This window comes from Mytilus galloprovincialis, chromosome 5 (genome assembly GCF_965363235.1).
Source record: "Mytilus galloprovincialis chromosome 5, xbMytGall1.hap1.1, whole genome shotgun sequence".
In the NCBI taxonomy this organism is placed as follows: Eukaryota; Metazoa; Mollusca; class Bivalvia; order Mytilida; family Mytilidae; genus Mytilus; species Mytilus galloprovincialis.
Genome location: NC_134842.1, coordinates 84,356,805 through 84,379,954, shown reverse-complemented (window position 1 = coordinate 84,379,954; position 23,150 = coordinate 84,356,805). Strand labels below are relative to the sequence as shown.

The 23,150-nt window shown below is 32.2% G+C and overlaps 1 protein-coding gene and 1 long non-coding RNA gene across 2 annotated transcripts in view; one reads left to right on the top strand and one right to left on the bottom strand.

Annotated features, from left to right (window-relative positions):
- Nucleotides 1-1,708: 1,708 nt before the first annotated feature.
- On the bottom strand, nt 1,709-5,480 carry LOC143076562 (uncharacterized). Its single transcript, XR_012978694.1, has 3 exons — nt 5,366-5,480; nt 4,052-4,135; nt 1,709-2,186 (listed from the first exon to the last, which is right to left on the bottom strand). It is a non-coding gene; the product is annotated as an uncharacterized LOC143076562 (long non-coding RNA).
- A 6,703-nt stretch (nt 5,481-12,183) lies between these two features.
- LOC143076561 (uncharacterized) overlaps nt 12,184-23,150 on the top strand; it is a 105,732-nt gene continuing 94,765 nt past the window's right edge. The window contains exon 1 of the mRNA XM_076252387.1: nt 12,184-12,330. The gene's annotated coding sequence lies outside the window, so the exon portion shown is untranslated. The remainder of the gene's footprint in view (nt 12,331-23,150) is intronic.

The following is a 23,150-nucleotide window of genomic DNA, read 5'->3' as shown; positions in this document are numbered from 1 at the left end:
TTAATATTATTTTTAAAAGCCTCCATAGGTTATACAGCTCCTTATATTTTTTTTACATCCTTGAAATGACAGACTTTGGTAACTCATAAAAGATTATTTACCAAAGATAAAGCAGATTATAGATTACTTTTGATTTGAGACTTAAACAATACCAATGCAAATAACAGTTAAAAGTTTTCCACCCTTTAAAAAAATCAAATATTTAAAAAAGGATTGAATGATTGTTGGTTGATTTAGGTTCAGTGGCAAATATTTCATGCCTGTTCAGGACGATATCAAAAAAAGGAACTGCATAACATATCAATATCTTTAGCTAAATGCTAAATGTGTATCTTAACTTAAATATGCTCTTCTGACTTAATACACTATCTTTGTTAAGTTCTAGTTTGTACTTGAATTAGTTAATTCCTATACATTTGAAAATAAGTATTATTTATTTCATGCATAGTCATACAGGTTTCATTTTAGTTGACTTTAATGTAGGCCAATTTACTTAATTTACCATTTCTTAAAACACGTAAAAAGTTTTGTATAATAAGATGTTGAAATCTGTTTAAATTTGAAAACTATAAAAATTTGCCATGATGATACAAACCTTGTTACAGAGTTAACACAATTATCATTGCTGGTGAATAAAACAATACAATTTTATTGTTATAACTAAAATTAAACCTGCTTTGACCTTTTTTAACATGTTTACCTCCACCAAACATTATAAATACCTTAACATAAATGGTATGCTGTTTTAATCAGTTACTTTACAAATTTCTGAAATAAACCTTCAACAATAAGTATGAATCATCAATCTCATCATCTGTATATATATATATATATATAATTAACACGAATACCTTCTCTGCAAAATTTTTATATTTTCACTTGAAATCACTCATATGTTATAGAGAAATATTTTTCTCTCTTATCTTTATTTCTTTCTTTAACAAATAGATTTCTTGCATGAAGTCTGTCTTTTTTCTTATTGTAATGAAGGATACAGATTGAACCAATGACTGTGTAAGAAGGATTTATTTCGTGTAAACTATCAGTTACAATTTGAATAATGAATACAATTTCTAATGTTAAAATAAATATCACAAGGAAAAGGGAAAACTGGGGTTTTTTTTCCGGAATATTATATTTCGTGCAGAAGATAAAACAAATTTGAAATTTAATTTCATAATATGGTAGTGGTAATTGAATATGAAAAGCTAATGAACTAACAAAACAACATTTAATCCAATAAAAATATAGTTATATGTGCATGATGTGGGAGAATATTTATTTATCTGGTGTTATAATTCCTAATTGCAATAAAAATGTTTATAACGTTTGAAGAAAAAATTTGAAAGTAAGTTTCAATCATCTTATACAATATATGAACAAGTAAAATTTTGTTTTTTCTTTTATAGGAAGAGGAAGAGAGTGTTCTCTCAGAGTTTATCATAATAAAGCATTATATCAACAAAATTTGCAGAAGAAAATTTTTATGTACGTTTAATTTTTTCAAAACTTATTTCTATACATTAAAGCTGTTTAACTTTGCAAAAGTTCTAACTTGTCAAATTATTATATTGAAAAATTATTGAAGCTGCATCAAGTTTTATTGGATTAAATGTTGAAAAAATCCTTGGTTTCTCATTTATTGCAACTATTCTTAAACACATTTATAAACTCTCTCATTAAGTCACACCTCTTTTTATTTATCTCCTTCACCATACTCTCAAACCTCTCATACCTATCCTCTCTCTCCCTCTTCATTTCCCCCAAAGATTCTGTTAGTTCATTAGCTTTTCTCTTACGGGGTTGCTTCCCTTTTCCCTCTTTTTGCACTTTGTCTTTTTCAACACTCAAATCCATGGAGGAAATGGTCTTAGCTGGACGGATGTTGGGGTTGTCCCCAACAGCTTCTTCCATTTCCTCCATGTATTTGAAGTTATGTGTTCCTTCTCCACTCTTTCGATTTTTATCCTCCACCTGTTTGAACTTTGATTCAAGCTTCTGCCACTTGGATTTCAGTTGAATCCAAGTGACAGTTTTAGCTTGTTCATCGCTTGTAGCATTAAACTTTATAGCAATGATTTCCCACACTGCCTTCTTAGTTAATCTCCCCTCCTCAAATTTGTTGGAATGCTCTTTTCTATATTCGATGAGCCTCTTGATGCTGCAGTCATCCCAGATATATTTTTCTGAAATTATGTACCATTTTACTTACTTTACATGTTAAATTATATGTATTATTTCAAATCAAGATTATGTGGACTGTTATAGAAATATTTCTTTTTGTTAAAATGTTGGATTAGTTTTCATTTACCTTTTGACAACTTTCATCTGTTAAGCTGATTGGGGATGAAATAAACAATTACAGTATTGCCCTTTTGAGGTTATGTAGTTCTGCTGTCTCTGTGACTCAAACGACATTGGTGATGAGTACCATTATATTATGAATTGTGGATTTTTTATGTTTGAAAGAAAAATGTTTACCTTCATACTGCTGGTCAAACTGTAATATCTATGAATTTGATCAACTGTTATATTTATGTAATATTGTAATATTAGAAAAACTATGTAAATTTATTAAAGTTATAAATGTTAAAGTTAGTCCATCCAAGTTTATTTCGTTGTGTTGTTCACACATGCTTGTAAAAATTGTACCTTATAGTTATATTTATGTATGTTCTCTATAACTATGTAATTGTAGTTTTATGAGAAATATAGTATTCGTATTCGTACCCAGATATACCTATAAAAACTACAAGGCAAAAATGTAGTTCAAGTTAAGTAATATTCATAAAAAAAAAAAAAAATCTCAAGCAATGAGAACTTTACAAATTGGTTTTGATTTTTGGTTGCTTTATGCTGTATCTGCACAAAAAGGTTATTCCAGTTATTTTTTCAACAAATGGGTTATTTAGTGAAATGACTCAGTTATTAGTTGTATGCATTATATGTATTGTCATTACAACAAAGTTTATTGTGTTTTTTCTTATTTTCCTCATGGAAGTGATTCAAAATTTGATGAAATCAAATAATGTTAAATTTTAGACACTTTAGACCTCAATGTGGACCAATTTTTTAACGGGGCCCAAATATTAAAAATCTAAATAAATGGTTGGATTCTGGATTCAGCATACTGAAGGACCCCATATATTCAAATTTTTTTTGCAATAAAAAAAACTTTAATGTCAACCCTTTGGACCTTCATTTAGACCAATTTGAAAACAGGACAATACTGTGCAAATTAATATTTCTTGCTATTGGGTAAAACTGTGCACTGGAAAATTTCTTGCTTTTGCGCAATATTGTGCAATTAGATATTTCTTGCTATTGTGCAATACTGTGCAGTTGAAGATTTCTTGCTATTGCACAATACTGTGCAACTGAAGATTTCTAGCTATTTCCCAATACTGTGCAATAGAATATTTCTTGCTATTGCACAAGACTGTGCAATTGAAGATTTTTTGCTATTGCCCAATACTGTGGAATTTTAAATTATAATAAAAAATCTATAAGTTTATGTTCAGATTCAGCATATCAAAGAACCCCAAGAATTCAATTTTTGTTAAAATCAAGCTAAGTTTAATTTTGAACCCTTTGGACTTTAATGTGTACCAATTGGAAAATAGGACCAAAAATTAAGAATCTGGATACATGGTTAGATGTGGCATATCAAAGAACCCCAATCATTCATTTTTTTATGAAATCAAACAAAGTTTAATTTTGGCTCCTTTTGGTCCCTTATTCCTGAACTGTTTAGACCACAACTCCCAAAATAAATCCAAACCTATCTTTTGTGGTCATAAACCTTGTGTTAAAATTTTATAGATTTCTATTTACTTAAACTGAAGTGAGAGTGCAAAATCAAATGTCTTTGGACAACGACCCCAACATGATACCAATATACGACCAAAAAAAACTTTACGATTGTAAACAAATAATGAAGCCTTTATGATATACATTATATATTTTTTATCTTTTGAATAAATTCCAACATTAACTGTTTTCCCTTCCATTCTGTTTAATCTACAGATACAAGTTAAGAAAAAACACATACCATTTTCTTCCTCTGCAGCCTTGCTTGTTGATGGTACTTCTTGGTCTGTACATTTCTTTCCAACACTGGTACTTGCTGATTTAGCTATTGAAATAAGTTTTATTTTTTTTATTTTTTTTTAACTATAGGACTTCAGTTTGAAAAGAATGATATTGTTTCTTGTTATATATATATATTTGTTGTTGTAATATATATTGTTTCCTTGATATATTTACATTTTTATTGTATGTACTGTACATATTGTTTCCTTGTTATATATGCATTTGTTGCTCAATATTCATCATTTTTCAATGAATGAAGAAGGACTGTGATAAAACCTCTTTTATTAATTCTACAATGATAATAAATTTCAAAAGGTATTTAGTAGTTTTATTTTAAAAGAGTTATATATTTGCTGAATATTCATAAATTTTTAATGAATGAAGAAGGACTGTGATAAAACTTGTTTTAAAGCATTTTTAATTTTACAAGGATAATAAATTACACAAGGTATATAGTATATAAATGTACAAGTGTATATATATATGTGAAAATGGATAGCAAACAACATGCAGGCATCAAACCAGCTACTTTTATTTTACCATTATATTGTAATGTTATTATTGTCAGTTTAAACAAAATGTACATGTATTGTGAGCATTTTTATGTATAAATAGATTACAAATATATCAATATGTTTCTGAGTGATGGAATAGTTTATTACAGTGTTTACAGCTGTTTTGATATATCAGACGTAATGGACATGATTTACAAGTATGCCACTACCAATACCATGAATTAAATAAACAAATTAATAAAAAATACTATATATTAATATGTTTTAATAGGAATAAATAGAACATGCTTGTGATACTTATGGTATATTTGGGTCATTACCAGTCCAATCATAGTAATACGAATTGCATGTGTATTAAGATGAATGTATGCCAATGTGTTAAAGCTCAGCTCATATATCATTGTATATAGTATTTAAAAGTGCTTTTGAATATAATTATATTATATTATAATGATTAAAGATAAGCACATATTCATAGATCTTATTTGTCATTTACAAGGTTTTGTTTTAAGTTTCAGGGGAATGAATATGATATACTGTTGTAATATTATATTTAAAAAAAATAAAGGGTAAAAGGGGTGCTACTCCTATAAATTTAAGTTGATCATTGTTGATATGCACATCTGCTTAGTATTTTCTTATTATCTATTCATGAAATTTTGTTTTGGGTTTGACAGAAATTGCAACAACAAGAACAAGAATACAGATAAATAGAATTAAGAATCTCAAATAAGTCTCTCCATCAATGCTATACATACGTCTTGGTTCAATAACCAAAATTTTTTCTTGTTCTACAGAACTTTCTTGTTCTGTCAATATGTTGACTCCATCTTTATCCAAAAGATGCCCCTGCTCATTAATTAATTTTTGTAGATGCTCTGGATCTACAATGTAAGGATACATATTTTTAAATGTGAGGTGGTTTAGGTGAGACACATTAAAAAATATAGTTTGTAATAACAATAAAAAATGGAATTCAAATGTGTTAGAAAAATGTCTATTTTTTCTCGCATACGTAAAATTACATTACATTATGGCAAGTTATTGTGATTGGCTTACATTTACAACAACATCATGTCATTTTAAAATCAACCTTCATTTAATTTCCAATCAAAAATGTAACATTAATGATGAAAATACATGGAGCTACAATGTACTACAGTAAAATGCATACAGTACATATAGTTAAATAAAATAAAAACTTGATAGGAATTGTATTTTCATTATTCTATCAAAGGAATGTTATTATAGGAATTGAATATGGTGCATACATGTAAATTTGTTTTTTCCTGTCCTAAGTCATGTTACTGACGTTCAGTGGTTATCATTTGTTGATGTTTTTTTTTAAGGATTTCTGTTTGTTATATATAGACCGGATCTAGGCCATTGGTTGACCTCTTTGGATTGTTCATTGTTGTTTGGCACAGTCAATTTTTGGGATTTTAATAGCTTTGTGTTTAGTTTAAGCCAAGACTCTGTGTTGAAGACCATAATTAAATCTTTATTTGTTTTTACAAATTGTGACTTAAATGGAGAGTTTGGCCTTCGGGCTAGGGTCGAATTTACTTTTCAGTTAACCCCTAAAAGGGTTCGTTTAATATGGCTGTGTATGGGTTTGAAATTAAAAAAAATTTGAAAAAATAAACCAACAAGTTACATGCTACACAATTAGCCCGATCTCCAGACTGGTTTAATTTTATTCAAACTTTCAGTTGGTTTGTTTTTACAAAATCTTATCATTTGCTTTTCATGTTTATGACAATGTTAGTCCGAGATTACTCTGACGTCCGACGGCTGTTTTGCCAGGCAAGCTGGGGCCGTGGGACGTCAGAGTAATCTCGGACTATGACAATGTATGATCTGACAATATCATCTAATCATGTTATTAGACAAACAGTTGGTTAATAATATTTTTCTGGGAGACAGCTTGCTCATTCATTTCATTGTTTAAAAAATTGTCAATATTAAGGTAAATCATTTATATAAACATGATTTTCCTTATTAACCCTTTCAGCGCCGAGACGTTGTTTTTTCACATGATTACGTTGCCATACATATTTCAATGACGTTATTTAAATTATACGTAACGTAACGTCAACACATTACCGTACAAGCACATGCACGCTATCCTCCGTAATCGATTAATTGGACATCTCATATATTCGGGGAAATTTCCCATATATCCGGCCACCTTTGAATTAACTTGAGGTCACGTAGCGAATGCGTATTTCCAGTGATTTTTGTTTAATTTTCAGGCTAGAATTCGAGTTTTTTTTTTTTATTCTTTTCTAGAATACTATTTAAAACACCCGACAATATGGAAATAAATGAAGATTCTTATAGCATGATGAATATCATTATCAATGAAGATATATTGATGAAACTATAGCTCAACTTCTGTATTTTGATATAAAGAGGGTGGTACATGTAAAGGGTTATTTTCGTGCAACATGTTTTGACATTTTTTTTCCACGTGCAGCCGTAAAAAAGGTTGTCGTTATTCATCGTAATTTGTGAAATTGGTAAAAAGATCAATGTGCAAGAAAGTTTTAATTGTTCGTTCATCGTTAAATGGCAATTTTACTTCGCCTTCTTTCGTGTAGTTAGGGGAACATGGTGTAACTCGCACCATAAGAACTATTCAAGCTGATGCATTTTCCCCTCGCATCTTTCGTGAAACTTTTTCATGCGATACTTTAAAAAGTGTATACAGTGTTCTACAAATACCAAAATCAATTGTATGTTTATACTCTATGATAAGAGCCTACCCCCTCTCTTTACGCCCTCTATAAAGCATCATCAAATGTAAGATTTGATATCATCGAATGATTAAAAAAAAACGAGCAGTGTTCTCAGTTTCTTCATACTTGGCGCGGGTCTGTTTTTTTCTTAAGCACCATCGATGAAGAGTTCGACTGAACACTTTGCAGATCTTTGCATATCACCACAAAATTAGGGATACCAGTATATACCATTGTTATAATTCAACCATCATATAAGTCTCAACTTATTGAGTAATAAATAGTTCAGCGGCAAATATTTCACGACACTAACTTATCTTTTTTCTGATGTATAATCTGAAATAAGTTTGCTTTAACATTACAATTGTGTGACTTATCTTTCATTTTGATTTGCCGGTTTGGTTTTGAAGAATGTTACTTTTCTGACTAGACCAGTACATGTAGTTGTGAATATTTATAGCATTCATTTTGCTTCTTTTTTATATAGCCTAAAATTATTTTATTTTTTGGTATTCTATAATTTAAGTCAATTAATGTTTTACATGTCAACGGCATGCAAATTTTCATAATTTCACTAAATATTTATTTATGAAGCACTTGGTGTCTAAATTTAATGTATTAATACCTGTGGTTCAAACTGTCTTGACCTTTTTATAGAGTAAGCCGATTTTTACCAGATACTATTTCTAAAAAGTGTACAATTAAAGATACAGTTTTAAGAAATACTTTGCTGTGCTAAATACATGTCTGACCTAACCTCAATTTTGTCATTAAATGGGGCCTGTCGCTCAAATAATTTTATGTTTCTGTTGCGATCATTGACATCGAAAATCTGATATGAACCCCTTTTTCTTGGGTGTGATTTTGGCGTAAATGAGGAGAAACTATCTCATCGTAAATACACATTTTTCTGGCAAGAGTTATTTAGGGATTTCGTTAAAATCGATATAGCCCTAAATGCTTGAATTATTTTCCTTCATTGTACACAGTTAGTTTGAAGTTTGAAATAAAAGAGGTAAATGTTGGTACCAATAGTTTACTCCAATCATAATAACGGACAACGTACTTTCCTTTTTACTGAGATTCTTCAAGTAATGCATTTGATTTTAATAAATGCACAAATATAATCACAAACTGGTCGACTTACATTAAAAGCCCTTCTCTAAATTTTAAAAAGAGATCCATCCAGTTAAAGTCTCATTTTCACTGAGTCTGGCATGACTCAGTGAAAATGAGACTTTAACTCCAGTACACAAACAAATTTACAAAGATATATAGAGGTCAACTTACAGTCTAAAAAAAAGATAGTCAGAAATATGCATTATACGATATTTCAAACACTAAAAGCAAAAGTATAAATTGGCTGCGAATAAATTATTGGAGGCTACACATATTTGTTATACCATTCACTTCCTAAATTAAAATTTAGAAGTCTGATATTAACGAACACAACCGCTTAGACAATAGAAAAAACCCAACTCAAATACTATCGAAAACAACGACTGGACTGGGACAATAAAACAACTCGCAGACATGAGTGGAAAACATCGCTGTTGACTGACACAGATAAATGGTCCCGGGTTAAAATGTAGTCATTCATATCCTATCCATAGTTAGATAGAAGATTGGACTTAAGTGAATATATTATAATACGCAAATTTAGACGACCCTTTATTTTCAAGTTGAAAATTTGATTTTTAAACCAAACGGAAACATTTAAAAACATTGGAATTACAAGAGATGCCTCATTATATGTTTTTATATTTTCATCTCTTTTCCTTAGCTCTATTTGATTATATCTTAATCTTTTTCATATTTAGTCATACGAAGTAGCTAGATTGCAGTCGTGTTTAGTCTTTCTAAGTAACGATTCAAAATGACGACAATAGCGTAATAATTTTAATGGATCAGATGGACTGATCTGCATGCTAACTTCTGTATATAAACAAGTTCGTATATCAATTGCGTGTGTTGGGTTTGAGTTGTCAGTACTAGTATTAGCTTGTATGTAATTTATACATGTATATATAGAATTATGCACTGCCGTCCGTGTTTATATATTGTTTTATTCTTTAGCTGGGTTTTTTTTAACAATAATGGTTGTTAAAATAAACAATTCAGAATTCTCTTTTGGCACCAGTATTATTTTTGGAAGAGTTCGTTATAATAAGTCATGATAGCTGTACGTATGGTTACAAATGATTCACTTATAGCCACCAAAGTCATCGGGACAAGGCTATAAACTACGGGTCGTCGTACTGCCTTATACAATAGTTATGTATATATGATCTCCTCCAGTTATTGGTTGGGTTGATGTTGCTCAGTCTTTAGTATTCTTTTCTGCCTGTGTAAATTTAACTTGTCTTTTGGTTAGTATTATTTTTTTGCCATGGCATTGACTTTTGAGTTTGAATATCTCTTTGGTAACTTTTACCTCTCTTTTTGTATGCACGATTGGTCACTATATAATTCAATGTGAAACATTTAAAATGAGATGATCATGACATGTCGGGTACCAGTTTAATATTAGAACAGATTGAAAAAAAACTTTTATAAAGAGCTTGTCAAAATTGGACCAAGCACAAAAAAACCCAAAAAACAACACAGTAACAAAGGACAAAAATAAATCCAAAAATACTCAGTAAGTGATGGGTAAATCAAAACACGATCTTAACTCAAAATTGAATATGATTTCTAATATTGAATTGACAACAAAGTGAGACACATGGACACATAAGGCGGAGTATGCAGATTGTATGCCATAATTAAGTATTAGAATGATAAATACAAAAATCCGGGTCAAGTTTAAGAAATTATTTTAGAAGACCGGCATTGTCAAAATTATTCATTATAAGTTATTATAACTTAAATATTTGTTGTTTTTAAAACTAGTGAAGTCAACCCATGTTTAAGCCAACCCCAAATGGCTAAATTTCTCAAGAAATATGAGGAGTAAAATAGTGCATTTAAAAAGAGATATTCCCGGATTCTATATACCGACTATATTTGCAGAGCTAACCTTCTAAATTTAAACTAACAGTTTTATTGAATAAATTAATAAACAACAAACTATTAAACAAATTATCGAATGATTTTCGATCTGTAACACTTCACATTGTAAAAATTGGTAAAAACTCAACGGTTTTACTGCAAAACGTTTCCAGTAATATCAAGTACCTGCCACTTTTATACGCATAAACGTCACACACAGCATCAGTTTTGATGACGTCATTCAGATAAACGTTACAATTTAAAAATAAAATAACAACTTTTTTTTTAAAGTCAACCATGTGAGCTAATTTCATTCAGTTAATTTAATAAATAAAGGCATACAAAGTTTATAATTGGAGTATAGATTGTGTAAAAAGTTGCACATTGTCTCAGACAAAAATAGTTTTCAACCCCAAAATTCAATATATAATTTGAGAATTTTATGTTTATTCTTGAATAACAGAACAAAGTCAATTATTTTTCTTTAAACCTAATATGGTTTCGGCAGTCAAATGAAGTTTTTTATATACGTTTTTAATGCTTCGTATGTTCTACTGAAAAACGACAAAAATGTCGTTTTGGCGTGCTAGCGGTAAACGACAAAAATGTCGTTTTGGCGCCGAAAGGGTTAATACTTACTGTCATGGTAAAAACTCATCATACTATATGAAGATTGAAACCTGTAATTTTGAAATTCATAGTTTAGTATGGCCTCTGCTTGCATTGTCTGTTAGTGATGGATACCTTATATATTTAAAGAAATGAATTGACTTCAGTCTACTGTACCGGAGGCAGATGTCAGATGAGAAGAGTGCAGACGACAATGAAACAATTAGAATTCAAACGACGAAAAAATTAATCTATCCTTACATATCAAATGGCACCTCAAATTTATAACAAAAAGGTGCACAAACGATATAAAAAGACGATTTTTATTGCATCTCAAGCAGACGAGAATACTGTTACTTTCATTCATGTATTTGGATGGGCTTTTATGAATGGGCTGGAAAATCACAAATATGCGGCATTTTCACAAATGAAAACCCCCCAAAATAACTCGGTTGTGTAATTATATGTTTCCTTTAAAATCGTAAGTGTTCTGTGCCGTTGAAACATCATCATATATCTTTCCTTTTCTGTAATCTGTAATTGCAAATTGTTTACATTCTTCTTAAACTCTATTTTCCGCCATCTTGGATCTGTATTGGATCGGGGAAATCGACGAATCAGACGAACTGTATGGTACGGCGCGTTCCATTTCAGGTTCGAGGGGTTCAGCTGGTACGTACCGCATAATGGAAAGCACCCCTGGTAACAGCGTTTCTTTGTTTACATTTAATATGACGTCATAACTTAAATAACGTCACAACTAAATCCCTAACAAAAGAACCAATATCGGAAACGTTACGGTATTTCCGTTTCTTTTATCAACATGTTTGTCAGTTTGAACACAGGGGCTTGTTACAATTGCCGGGTTTACTATCCATACGAACCCCTAGGGGCCGGGTTCGTATGGATAGTAAACCCGGCAATTGTAACAAGCCCATGTATTTTGAATTATAAAAAAAAATAGTACAGACTTCGTCCCCATTCACAGGTAATGCCTGCCTCATATTATTTTAGGAAAGCAAACCATACAGCACTAAAACTATGCACACAAATCCAGGAAAACACACTAAAGGTCAATATCCCTTATTAATTTTGTATATTCCGAAGGCATACTGGAATGTTTTACGGAGGGGACCAACCTAGAGAAAATCGGAAACGGAAAGGGCTTGAATTATTCGAGTTAACGCGAGACTTCAATAATATACAAGGGAGACAATCCAGTGTCAACAGCGACACCTATGGATGACGGTTTAACTGAAATCTGAAATTATAGACAAACCGCATAAGTAAGCTGTGAATTCGTACACCTATCACATGAAAAATCTAAACAAGCACACACAGTTTTATTATTTATAGCACTGGTTGAGACGGACACAATTTAGGTAAACAGCTAAAATAAAGGAGTAGGTTCACTAAGACCCCTTTTTGGCCCCAAAATATAGCAGTTTTAGAAAATTGTGAAAATGTAATCTTTAAGCTATATTTTGGAAAGTAAAATGCTTGTGCTACATAAATATGAACTGTTTTTGACGATAAAATGCACAAATATCGCGTTCTAGCATAATTAAGTCATGCTAAATTACTGAAATCTTCACAATTTTAGCATTTTGGTCAATTTTTAGACGGTTTCCGTCTAAAATGAAAGTGGCCGCATTCGTGTTCATTCATAATATTGAAATGTAAGTTGAATTTGATGATAATACAAAACATATATAAAGGTTGAGGATGAACACTGATGCGGCCACTTTCATTTTTGACAAAAACCATCTAAAAAGTGACGTTTTTTGGCATATTTGATAGATTTTTTCATATTTAAGCTTGAATCAGAGCGTTTTTAATGACCAAATCAGTTAAGATCTTTCACATAAATTAATCGAATCAATTGAAATAGACACTTAACTTAAGTGTTTAAAAAGTGTCCAAAAACTTTCGTTAGATGAACTTGAAATTTGAGGCCAAAATCGGCCCTTACCGGACCTACTCCTTTTCTGCAAACTGGGTTCCAAATTATAGTCAGCATGGTCAGGGGTACTACTTGTACAAGTGTATTTTATTTACTTGAAGAAGTGAAAAAAAATATACACATATAAGTAAATAAATAATGTTTGAATAATCTCCGCTTAATTTTCTGAAAAATCCAATAAAAATCCTTAAGTTTTGAGATGTAAAATCATGCCTTTAATGATTTTTCCCAGGTTTGCTCAATTTTTTTCATTAAAGTTCAACATGTTCAATGTTTCATCTCATTAATTCATCAAAGAAACTGATTGAGCAAAGATCTTGTATATTTGCGCAAGGCATTCCAAAATTGCTCCTTTGGGGCTTGTAAATGAGCAGTGTTAAGAAGATAACAGACAAATGGGACTTTCATTGTCCATGAAATTACACTTAAATGATTAGTAAAGACATCTGCAAAGGGTACACAATTTAAAATTCTATTAGAGCAAAGAAATTTTAAGAATTCAAGAAAAGAAGAAAGGATGATTTTTTTACTTATACAAGTAAAAAATTCTGAATGCCTAAGGGACATAACTAAGCCAATTTTTGTTTACCTATACAAGTAAATAAAATTCACTTGTATTATAAGTATCCTGCAAATTTACTTATATGTGTATAATTTTTTTTACTACTTCAAGTAAATAAAATACACTTGTACAAGTAGTATACCCCTGACTGAATTATAGAAAATTATATTTAGGCCACACCTACATCTACATCTACATAATACTTCTTAACTTCAATATGTTGAAGATTACAAGAAGGCACATACTAGGGAAACAAATTAAAAAATAAACAAATTTACAATAATTTCAAAAACCATTTTTTTTTTTTAAATTTTGTATATAGATAAAAACATGGTTTGGTTTAGCAGTACATATGTGGTTTTGCACCATACTTAAAAGCTTCTAAGTCTGGGCTACAGGCTACTTGGTATGGTAGGGAATTCCACAACCTTATTGTTCAGGAAAAAATGAATATAAATGATAGTTTGTGGGAGAGAATGGCTGTATGAATTTATGTTCCTTAGATGGTATTAGGTATGTATTTAAATTGTACTGGGATGGAGACTAATTGGTGTTGGATTTTATATAGCACACCAATTTAATTTCTTGTTCTACGGATTTTTGGACTCCAAAATTTGGGGCGAGCGAGCAATTTGAAAATTTAAATATAAAAATATTTAATTTGCAAATTTTTGAGGCGAAGCTTGAAAAGTAAACAATGGTAAAGGCGAGCGATTATAATTTTTTTTGTAAACATAAAATAGTAGGTTTTGACAATATTAAAACTTGAATTATCACTTGTACTTTGACTTTTCTTTAATTTCTGAGGTATTTTTTCCCTGCTCACCAAGAAATGATTAAATCTGGTCTATGTATGTGTGACTGACAATGAGACAATTCTCCATCCAAGTCATAATCAGTTTTGGGGCAACCCCTTTATGTTATAAATATCGATATCCCTTTTACATGTTTTATGAGGGATATCGATCAATATAAGGTATAATATATTTGTTTGTACAAAAGGGCTCATATTTTTTCAAAGAACTATATATATCTATCTGGTATTAAATGGTCTTCTTTTCTTCTTCTTTAGGTTTTCAGTAGTCCTTCAATGATCTGAAGATTATTTACTGTTTGCGCGCGCAGCGTGGCCTATATATATATTTACAAAAACAAAGACAAAAATATATGGAAATAAATTTGAGGTGCGTAATTTAACTTTTTTTTAAAATGTGATTAAAACTATGTACATAGGCTAATAATGAGTTAGATGAATTTGTGGAGAACAGCTGGTGTGAGCTGTTCTCTAAACGTGTCGACTGTGGCGACAGCGACTGTTTGCATTGGCAATAAGTTCCACTGAGTTATGGTATATGGAAAAAATGAATATTTATATGTATCTTTTTTGGTTGAAATGTGTCTAAAAGTATAATTATGGTTTTTGCGGGTTCTACTGTCTGATGGTATGAGAATAGCAGATGGTATAGCTACGATTTGATGTACTATTTTGTAGAACATTATTAATCTTGTGCGTGTTCTTCTTTCCTGTAGAGTTGGCCAGTTTAGGGTGTTTATCATATCTGTCGGGCTACTGATGTTATGGTATCTGTTACAGACATATCTGGCAGCTCGCCTTTGGACCATCTCGATTTTGGAGGTTTGTTCAACTGTGTGAGGGTCCCACACTGAACATGAATATTCCAGTTTTGGACGAACTAGTGCCAGATATGCCTGAGTTTTGATGTTCTGACATGATGTTTTAAGTTTCTTTTTAAGAAGCCCAGAGATTTGTTGCCATTAGCTATGATGTTGTCTGTATGTTTTGACCATTTTAGGTTCAATTGAAGTGTAATGCCCAGATATTTAGCTGAAGAGACAAGTTCCAGTTTGTGATCGTGGAGGATATAGTCATGTTTGAATGGGTTTTTCTTCTGTGAGACTGTAAGGACTGTGCATTTGTCTGGATGGAAAGCCATCAACCAGTCTTGCTCCCACCTAGCAGCTGCATCTAAATCTAACTGGAGTGCATCACAGTCACTTTGAGATTTGATGGTTTTGTAGATGATACTGTCGTCGGCAAACAGTCTGAGCTTACTGTATGATAGGTATTCTGGTAGGTCGTTGATATATACCAAGAATAATACTGGGCCCAGGACTGTGCCTTGAGGGACACCTGAGGTGACTGGAGCCAGGTCAGATGACTCTCCATCCAGGACAACTGTTTGTGTTCTGTCATTTAAAAATGCAGCGACCCAGTTCAGTGTTTCTTTTTGAATACCATAATATTTAAGTTTGTATAGAAGTCTTTTATGAGGGACTTTGTCAAATGCTTTGGCAAAGTCCATTATAATTAAGTCTATTTGTGTGTTATTGTTGTTATTTGCTGCAAGCTCTTGTATGAATGAAATGATTTGAGTTTCACATGATCGTGACTGACGGAAGCCATGCTGGAGGTCATACAGTATATTGTTCTTTTCAAGGTGGTTGATGATGTGTTTGGTGATGATATGCTCCATAAGTTTACAGGAAATACATGTTAATGATATTGGGCGGTAATTTTCTGGCTTGTATTTTTCCCCTTTTTTGAATGCTGGTGCTACGTAAAAACATGGTCAAAACATGTCCAAGAATTTTGTAATATTCCTGGACTTTAACCATGTTAAATTAACACATTTACTTTAACAGTTTAATATTATTCAAAATAAGTGGACCCCTCTTTTAGAAAAAGTAGTTTAAAATATGATGTAACTCGAGATCCTCTTTTTGAGTACAAAATCCTAAGCAGTCAGGGGACTTACTTAAACAAGTGATTTTCTAAATCACTGATTCAAGTAACATTATTTCCATAAAGGTTGGAAGTTAGAGTTGTCTTTCTTTAATAATCACCTATTTAAGTAGTACAAATTAATCACTAGAAGAAGTGATTTAATATTAGTGTAGCTTTAAATATAGAATACTAATGATCCAGGGACTAATTATGTTTCTAAACTTATCAGAACCAACATCTGTGTTGTCTAGGATGACCAGGTCATTTCAGGTGATGACCTTATACTGAATCTAGGATAATGACATAAAAATCACTTGTTTAAGTATCAGACCTCAATTTCCTTCCCAAAAATCACTTCTTTAAGTATCATTCTTTTAATAACCCCAACTAATTTCAACACCCCAGAACAGTGAAATTTTTATCGCGAACAGTAGAATTTTATTACATAATCTGAAAGATGAAACCTTGAACTTCACAGGAAAAATACTCCCACTGCTGTGAAAAATCTTTTAAGAAAGTATCAGTTCATTATTTAAAGCCATTATTATATAGCATTTTTTCAACTAAAATAGAATTTTCAGGTAAATGATAGCATCAAAGTCATAAACCTTGCTACTTAAAAGAAGAAAAAAGTTTATATTTTTAGCTCACCTGGCCCGAAGGGCCGAGTGAGCTTTTCTCACCACTTGGCGTCCGTCGTCCGTCGTCGTCGTCCGTCGTCGTCGTCGTAAACAATTTACATTTTGAACTTCTTCTAGAGAACCACTGAATGGAATGGAACCAAACATGGCATGAATGTTCCTTATGAGGTGCTGACCAAGTGTTGTTACTTTGTAGCCGATCCATCATCCAAGATGGCCGCCAGCGGGGGAATTAGTTCAACATAGGACCCTATGGGAAATGCATACAAATGACTTCTTTTAGAGAACCACTGAATGGAATAAAACCAAACATAGCATGCATGTTCCTTATGAGGTGCTAACCAAGTGTTGTTACTTTGTAGCTGATCCATCATTCAAGATGGCTGCCAGTGGGGGACTTAGTTTAACATGGGACCCTATGGAAAATTTATACAAATGACTTCTTTAAGAGAACCACTGAATGGAATAAAACCAAACATAGCATGAATGTTCCTTATGGGGTGCTGACCAAGTGTTGTTACTTTGTAGACGATCCATCATCCAAGATGGCTGCCAGCTGGGGACTTAGTTTAACATAGGACCCTATGGGAAATGCATACAAATGACTTCTTCTAGAGAACCATTGAATGGAATGAAACCAAACATAGCATGAATGTTCCTTATGAGGTGCTGACCAAGTGTTGTTACTTTGTAGCCGATCCATAATCCAAGATGGCCGCAAGCGGGGGACTTAGTTTAACATAGGACCCTATGGGAAATGCATACAAATGACTTCTTCTAGAGAACCACTGAATGGAATGAAACCAAACATTGCATGAATGTTCCTTATCAGGTGCTGACCAAGTGTTGTTACTTTGTAGCCGATCCATCATCCAAGATGAGCGCTAGCTGGGGACTTAGTTTAACATAGGACCTTATGGGAAATGCAAAAAAATGACTTCTTCTAGAGAACCACTGAATGGAATGAAACCCAACATTGCATGAATGTTCCTTATGAGGTGCTGACCAAGTGTTGTTACTTTGTAGCCGATCCATCATCCAAGATGGCCGCCAGCTGGGGACTTAGTTTAACATAGGACCCTATGGGAAGTGCATACAAAAGTCTTCTTCTAGAGAACCATGGAATTGAATGAAATCAAACATAGCATGAATAGTCCTTTCCTTATGAGGTGCTGGCCAAGTGTTGTTACTTTGTAGCCAAATATTATATGATTTCAAAAAAACAAGTAGAGTCAGGTGAGCGATACAGGCTCTTGAGAGCCTCTAGTTTTTAATTTACTAATTAAAAGATGTTATTTAAACCTATGTGTTTAAAATTTTGAAAAAACTACAAAATCCCAATTTGTGACAAAACCTCGAATTTGCTACTTTAATAAGTGATTTAAAAATCACTTATTTCAGTAAGTCCCTTGACTGCTAAGTTTTCAAAGGTTTTGTATAGATGAACTATACACATCCTTGGTATTTCTTTTCTTTTCTACATCAGTAAAATGACCCCTTGTCTGAGGGAGAGTTGTTCTCAACTAGTTGCGGAACCGTAGCTCTTAGGTCCTTATGTTATTTTTTGACTATTTGCGGACCTTCGCAAATAGTCAAAAAATAACACAATGACCTTAGAGCTACGGTCCCGCAGCTTGTTCTCAACCTGATAATAACAAACACAGGTCAAAGTACAGCCTTTTACACAGGGCTTTGATACAGACCAAACAGCAAGCTATAAAGGACCCCAAAATTATTAGCGTACACAATACGAACAGGAAAACCAACGATCTAATTTATATATCCAAACGGGAAAATACCAATGAACAACATCAACAAACGATAACTGCTGAACGACAGGCCCCTGAATCAATCAGGACAGGTGCTTAAACATGCACTCCCACTTTGAATAAATAGGTTTCATGCTGAAACAAATATTTTCATATATTAACACAGTGTGGTGGGGTGCTTTTATGTTTAAAATCGTTATATACAGGTTAGACTGTGATTTTAAAAACAAATGTTGATAACTTTTTATAATATTTACTAAAAAAAAACTGTGCGGAAAATGATTACATTTCCGGATGCGGAAAGCGCTACCTAATTAGCTTCCTAAGGATTTAAGTCAAACATGTGGATTTTGTATGTTCATTTACTTGTAATGTTGTTAGAGCCTAGAGTCGCTTTTTTAAAATGTTATCAAAGATGGTATAAGGGTACTATCTGAGGCCAAAATAAATAAAAAGTGTGTTTCCTATTTCACCCCGAAATAAATTAGATAGGGTAGGTAGGTAAAACATTTTATTTTATGAAAACTTTTATTTTGTTCTATCGATGACAGCAGAAAAAGGTTCCAAATGAAATCATTTGTTGTGCCTACATGCTTCTTCAATATTTAGAATAGTATTAAAATAAAATCTACAGCTTTTTAATTCTCTGTTATAGTTCTGTGTAAGAAATATGAAAATAAACTTTAATGCAAATTTTATGCATTTCGTGGGTCATACATTGTCATAATAGGAATATGTTCTTGCATTTAATTATCTTAAAGCAAAAATGGCAGTGAAAAATCTGGCATGGTATTATTATGTTTGGCCTCATTGAACCTACATGTAACAATGTAAATGACACACAGGGTACCTATACATGTACATGTGGGAACAGATTCCTACCCTGTTTTTTTAGTAGTAAAAACACTGCAAATCGATGCTAAGCAGCTTTCGGGTCGATCCGGCCCCACGTCGATCCGGCCCAAGTCGATCTGTCCCACGTCGATCCGGCCCATATGTAAAGTCGATCCGGCCCCAATAAAAAATATTTTTATAAGGAATGAAAATAAAGATATATATTAATGTAATTCATAAATGTTTATGATTTTTATTATAATGTAAAAGGTATTATTATATATGTTACAGGCATTTTCTAAATTTAGGCATTTTGTAAAATGACTGAAGTTTTAGGCATTTTCTAAAATGCCTAAAATTGACAGGCATTTTACAAAATGCCTAAAAAAACCTAGTCATTTTGTAAAATGCCTGAAATTTTTAATGACAATTTCACAAATTGCCTGGTCTGTTAAATAATTTCAGGCAGATTGTGTAAATATGAAATATATGAAGGCAATGTTTGGCTGTGATGGTAAGATAGGACTATTGTCATCATCACTACCTCAAGAGATTCTTGGGTCTTTGGGTGCAATCAACAGTTTTTTACGTGACGTCATTCTGTAACAGGGCATGTAATAGTGGACCCATCATGCAGAAGTCAGATATTCATAGTTATATAGATATCTATACATCAATGGAAAGATAATTCTATGAACTTTCTGAATAAATAAAAAAAAATCCAACATCTCTCGTTTAAACATGCAAATTGGTACAAGTTATCAGCTGGAAATTAGGCATTTTCCCCCTAAAAAACCTTAAAAACAGACCACCTTTGGACACACGGATCAGTAACCTGTGCATATATTTGAGATTTCTTATAATATGCATTTCGAAGAGCTTATCCGGCTGATTTAAGAAAATGTAGTTTCAGCCTACGTTCGCCTGCTCCGAAAGGAGCTATCTTACCTGACAAATCAAAGTGCTTTTTGCAACAGGTGAAAATCAGCTGTTTATGGAGTTGCCTCCCATATAGTAGGAAGTCACAAAAACATTTTTTTTATTTTAAATCTTGACAAAAGTGGCATTTTAATTGAACTTCAATATATGTTTTTCACATTGAACATAAAAAACAATCAACTTTTTCATTTAGTGGTATATAAATAGCAGGGAATTCCATCAGTATGTAAATCTCACTGGGGAAATACCCCTAGTTTTAAGTACGAAACTGTTTATAGCACCCTTTACAGACTGAGGAAGATCTGATTCAGCATCTTCAAAGCTCTGATAAGCCAGATGAGATAGCAATGACAAGCCAAATGAGTTAAGCTCTGATAAGCCAAACAAGCATGACGAGGTTAGCCAGCCTAATGCAGCATTGAATCTATCCGAATTTCAGGAAACAGAACTAGATGTTCATGTGTGTGCCGTGTGTGAAAATCCATGTTTTTCGAATATCCAGTGTTCGACTTGTGCAACAATACATACATGAGCTGTGTTCAAAAGAAAACATGTCTGATACTATTACTTGTCATCTGTGTTACAATGAAGAGGTTATCAGAAATGAAAGAAAGCTTGCATCAGACTCCATGACAAAACAAGCTGTCAGGATGAGAAATCTATTAGAAAGAATTTTTACAGAGGTGGATGTAGGAGCGAATGTGTTAGTTGCAATTCCCAATGTTGGTTTTATGACTGTTGTTACTGGAAAGAACATGGTTATCAACTGGAAATTAAAGATGGAATACTACGTGGACTTTACACCAGGAATCAGTTTGAACTGTCTGACAGTAACTTTATTGCTATTCAATCTGTAAATTATGATAATGAAATATCCTTTAGAAAAGCTGTCAGTAAAGTTTCTTTGTGTGATGGTCAGGTTTACACAAAACGTGGATGTAGTGCTTGTGGTAAGACTAGATGTAACACTAAACGTTGTCTTTGCAAAAAGTCTGGACAAATGTGTAACATTTGCTGTCATCTAAACATTACATGTAGCAACAAATAATTGTCATCTTCAGTGTTAATGTAAATAATTTAATTACAATTATAAAACTGTAACTGTTTAAATTGCATACTATATGTAATGATAGAATAAAATTATCTATTTGATATTTCCAGTCGTTAAATTTTGAGTACATTCCATTCAGTCTAAGTCTTTTAGGCATTTTGTAAAATGCCTTACAATTTTTTCAGGCATTTTATGAAATGCCTGAAAAAAAACAGTCAATTTGTAAAATGCCTAAATCATGCAGGCATTTTAGAAAATGCCTAAAAATTTCAGTCATTTTACAAAATGCCTAAATTTAGAAAATGCCTGTAACATATACACCAAACAAAATATCAAACTATAAAGACCTTGTTGATATTACAACAACAACAACAAAAAAACCAAAAAAACAAGTGTTATAGAAGCCTGTGATGTAACCTGAAAAAAATACAATTAATTATTATTATATATACACCAACCTGAACCAGAAGATCAATCTATAAAGACCTTGTTGATTACATAACTTTAATTAATCAGGATTTGATTTAATTAATTGATTACAATTGGCATCACCTTAGTTCACAATCATCAGACAATTGTTGAATAAACAAACCAATTATAGACTAATGATTTGATTAATCAAGTCATTATGATGAGTTAAATTTTATAGGTTTCAGTGGACTGTAAATATTTATTTAGATATTCTCTGTGTATGAACTAACAAAAAATAAAATTGCCATGACATTCAAAGTTACAGTTATCACGGAAAATAACTTCATATTTCAAAATATGTTGAACCTGCAATTCAACAATAACACTCCATTTTCGTATCGATTTAAAATAGTTCTTTAACTGGTACTCCAATACTTCACTTACATGTACCTGTTAATTTTGTCATCCATCATCGGACACTTTTTGCAAATTCCATTTAAACTGTTAAAATGTGTCACAAATTCCTCCAAAATCAATATAGTTATTTCATATTTATTATGGGGCCGGATCGACTTGGGGCTGGATCGACGTGGGCCGGATCGACTTGGGCCGGATCAACTTTGGGCCGGATCGGTTTGGGGCCGGATCGGTTTGGGGCCGGAACGACCGGATACCGCTAAGCAGCAGCTTATTATGATTTTTCGAGGGATAATACTCTTGCACCCTCTTTATTTAATATATATATAGATGTGTTTTGATGTTTGACAGAATTGAGGGGGGGCTAGAGGGGGTCTATTCCCGATTTCCCGGTTTATATATCAGAAAATCCCGAAATTCCAGACATATTTTGTTAAAAATCCCGATCCCGATAAATTTGTTTCAAAATTTAAGAGTTTAAAGTTTCAATGCTTACGATTTAAACATCTCGGATATGATTGATGTTCAAAGTCTTTCAGCGTAGCCAATCCGAATATGTATTATCAATATTACCGTGACGTCAAGCTGCATATAAGCATTTTTGTTCACATAAATCTTCAGTACCCAGGCAGAAAATTGGCCAAATTTCAGTTCAAGTCAATACAAGAATTTGGCTTGATAAGAAACTGGATGCACACGTTTAGGGGAAAAAAGGGGGATAATGTTTTGTAAATATACAACTTTTATAAAAATTCAAATGATATTTTATAAGATGATTGAATGAATACTTTAATTAGTACTATAACAGAAAGAGATAGTTTTCTACATGCACCTATCAAATTTGATCTTTCAGTTTGAAGGAATGTTTT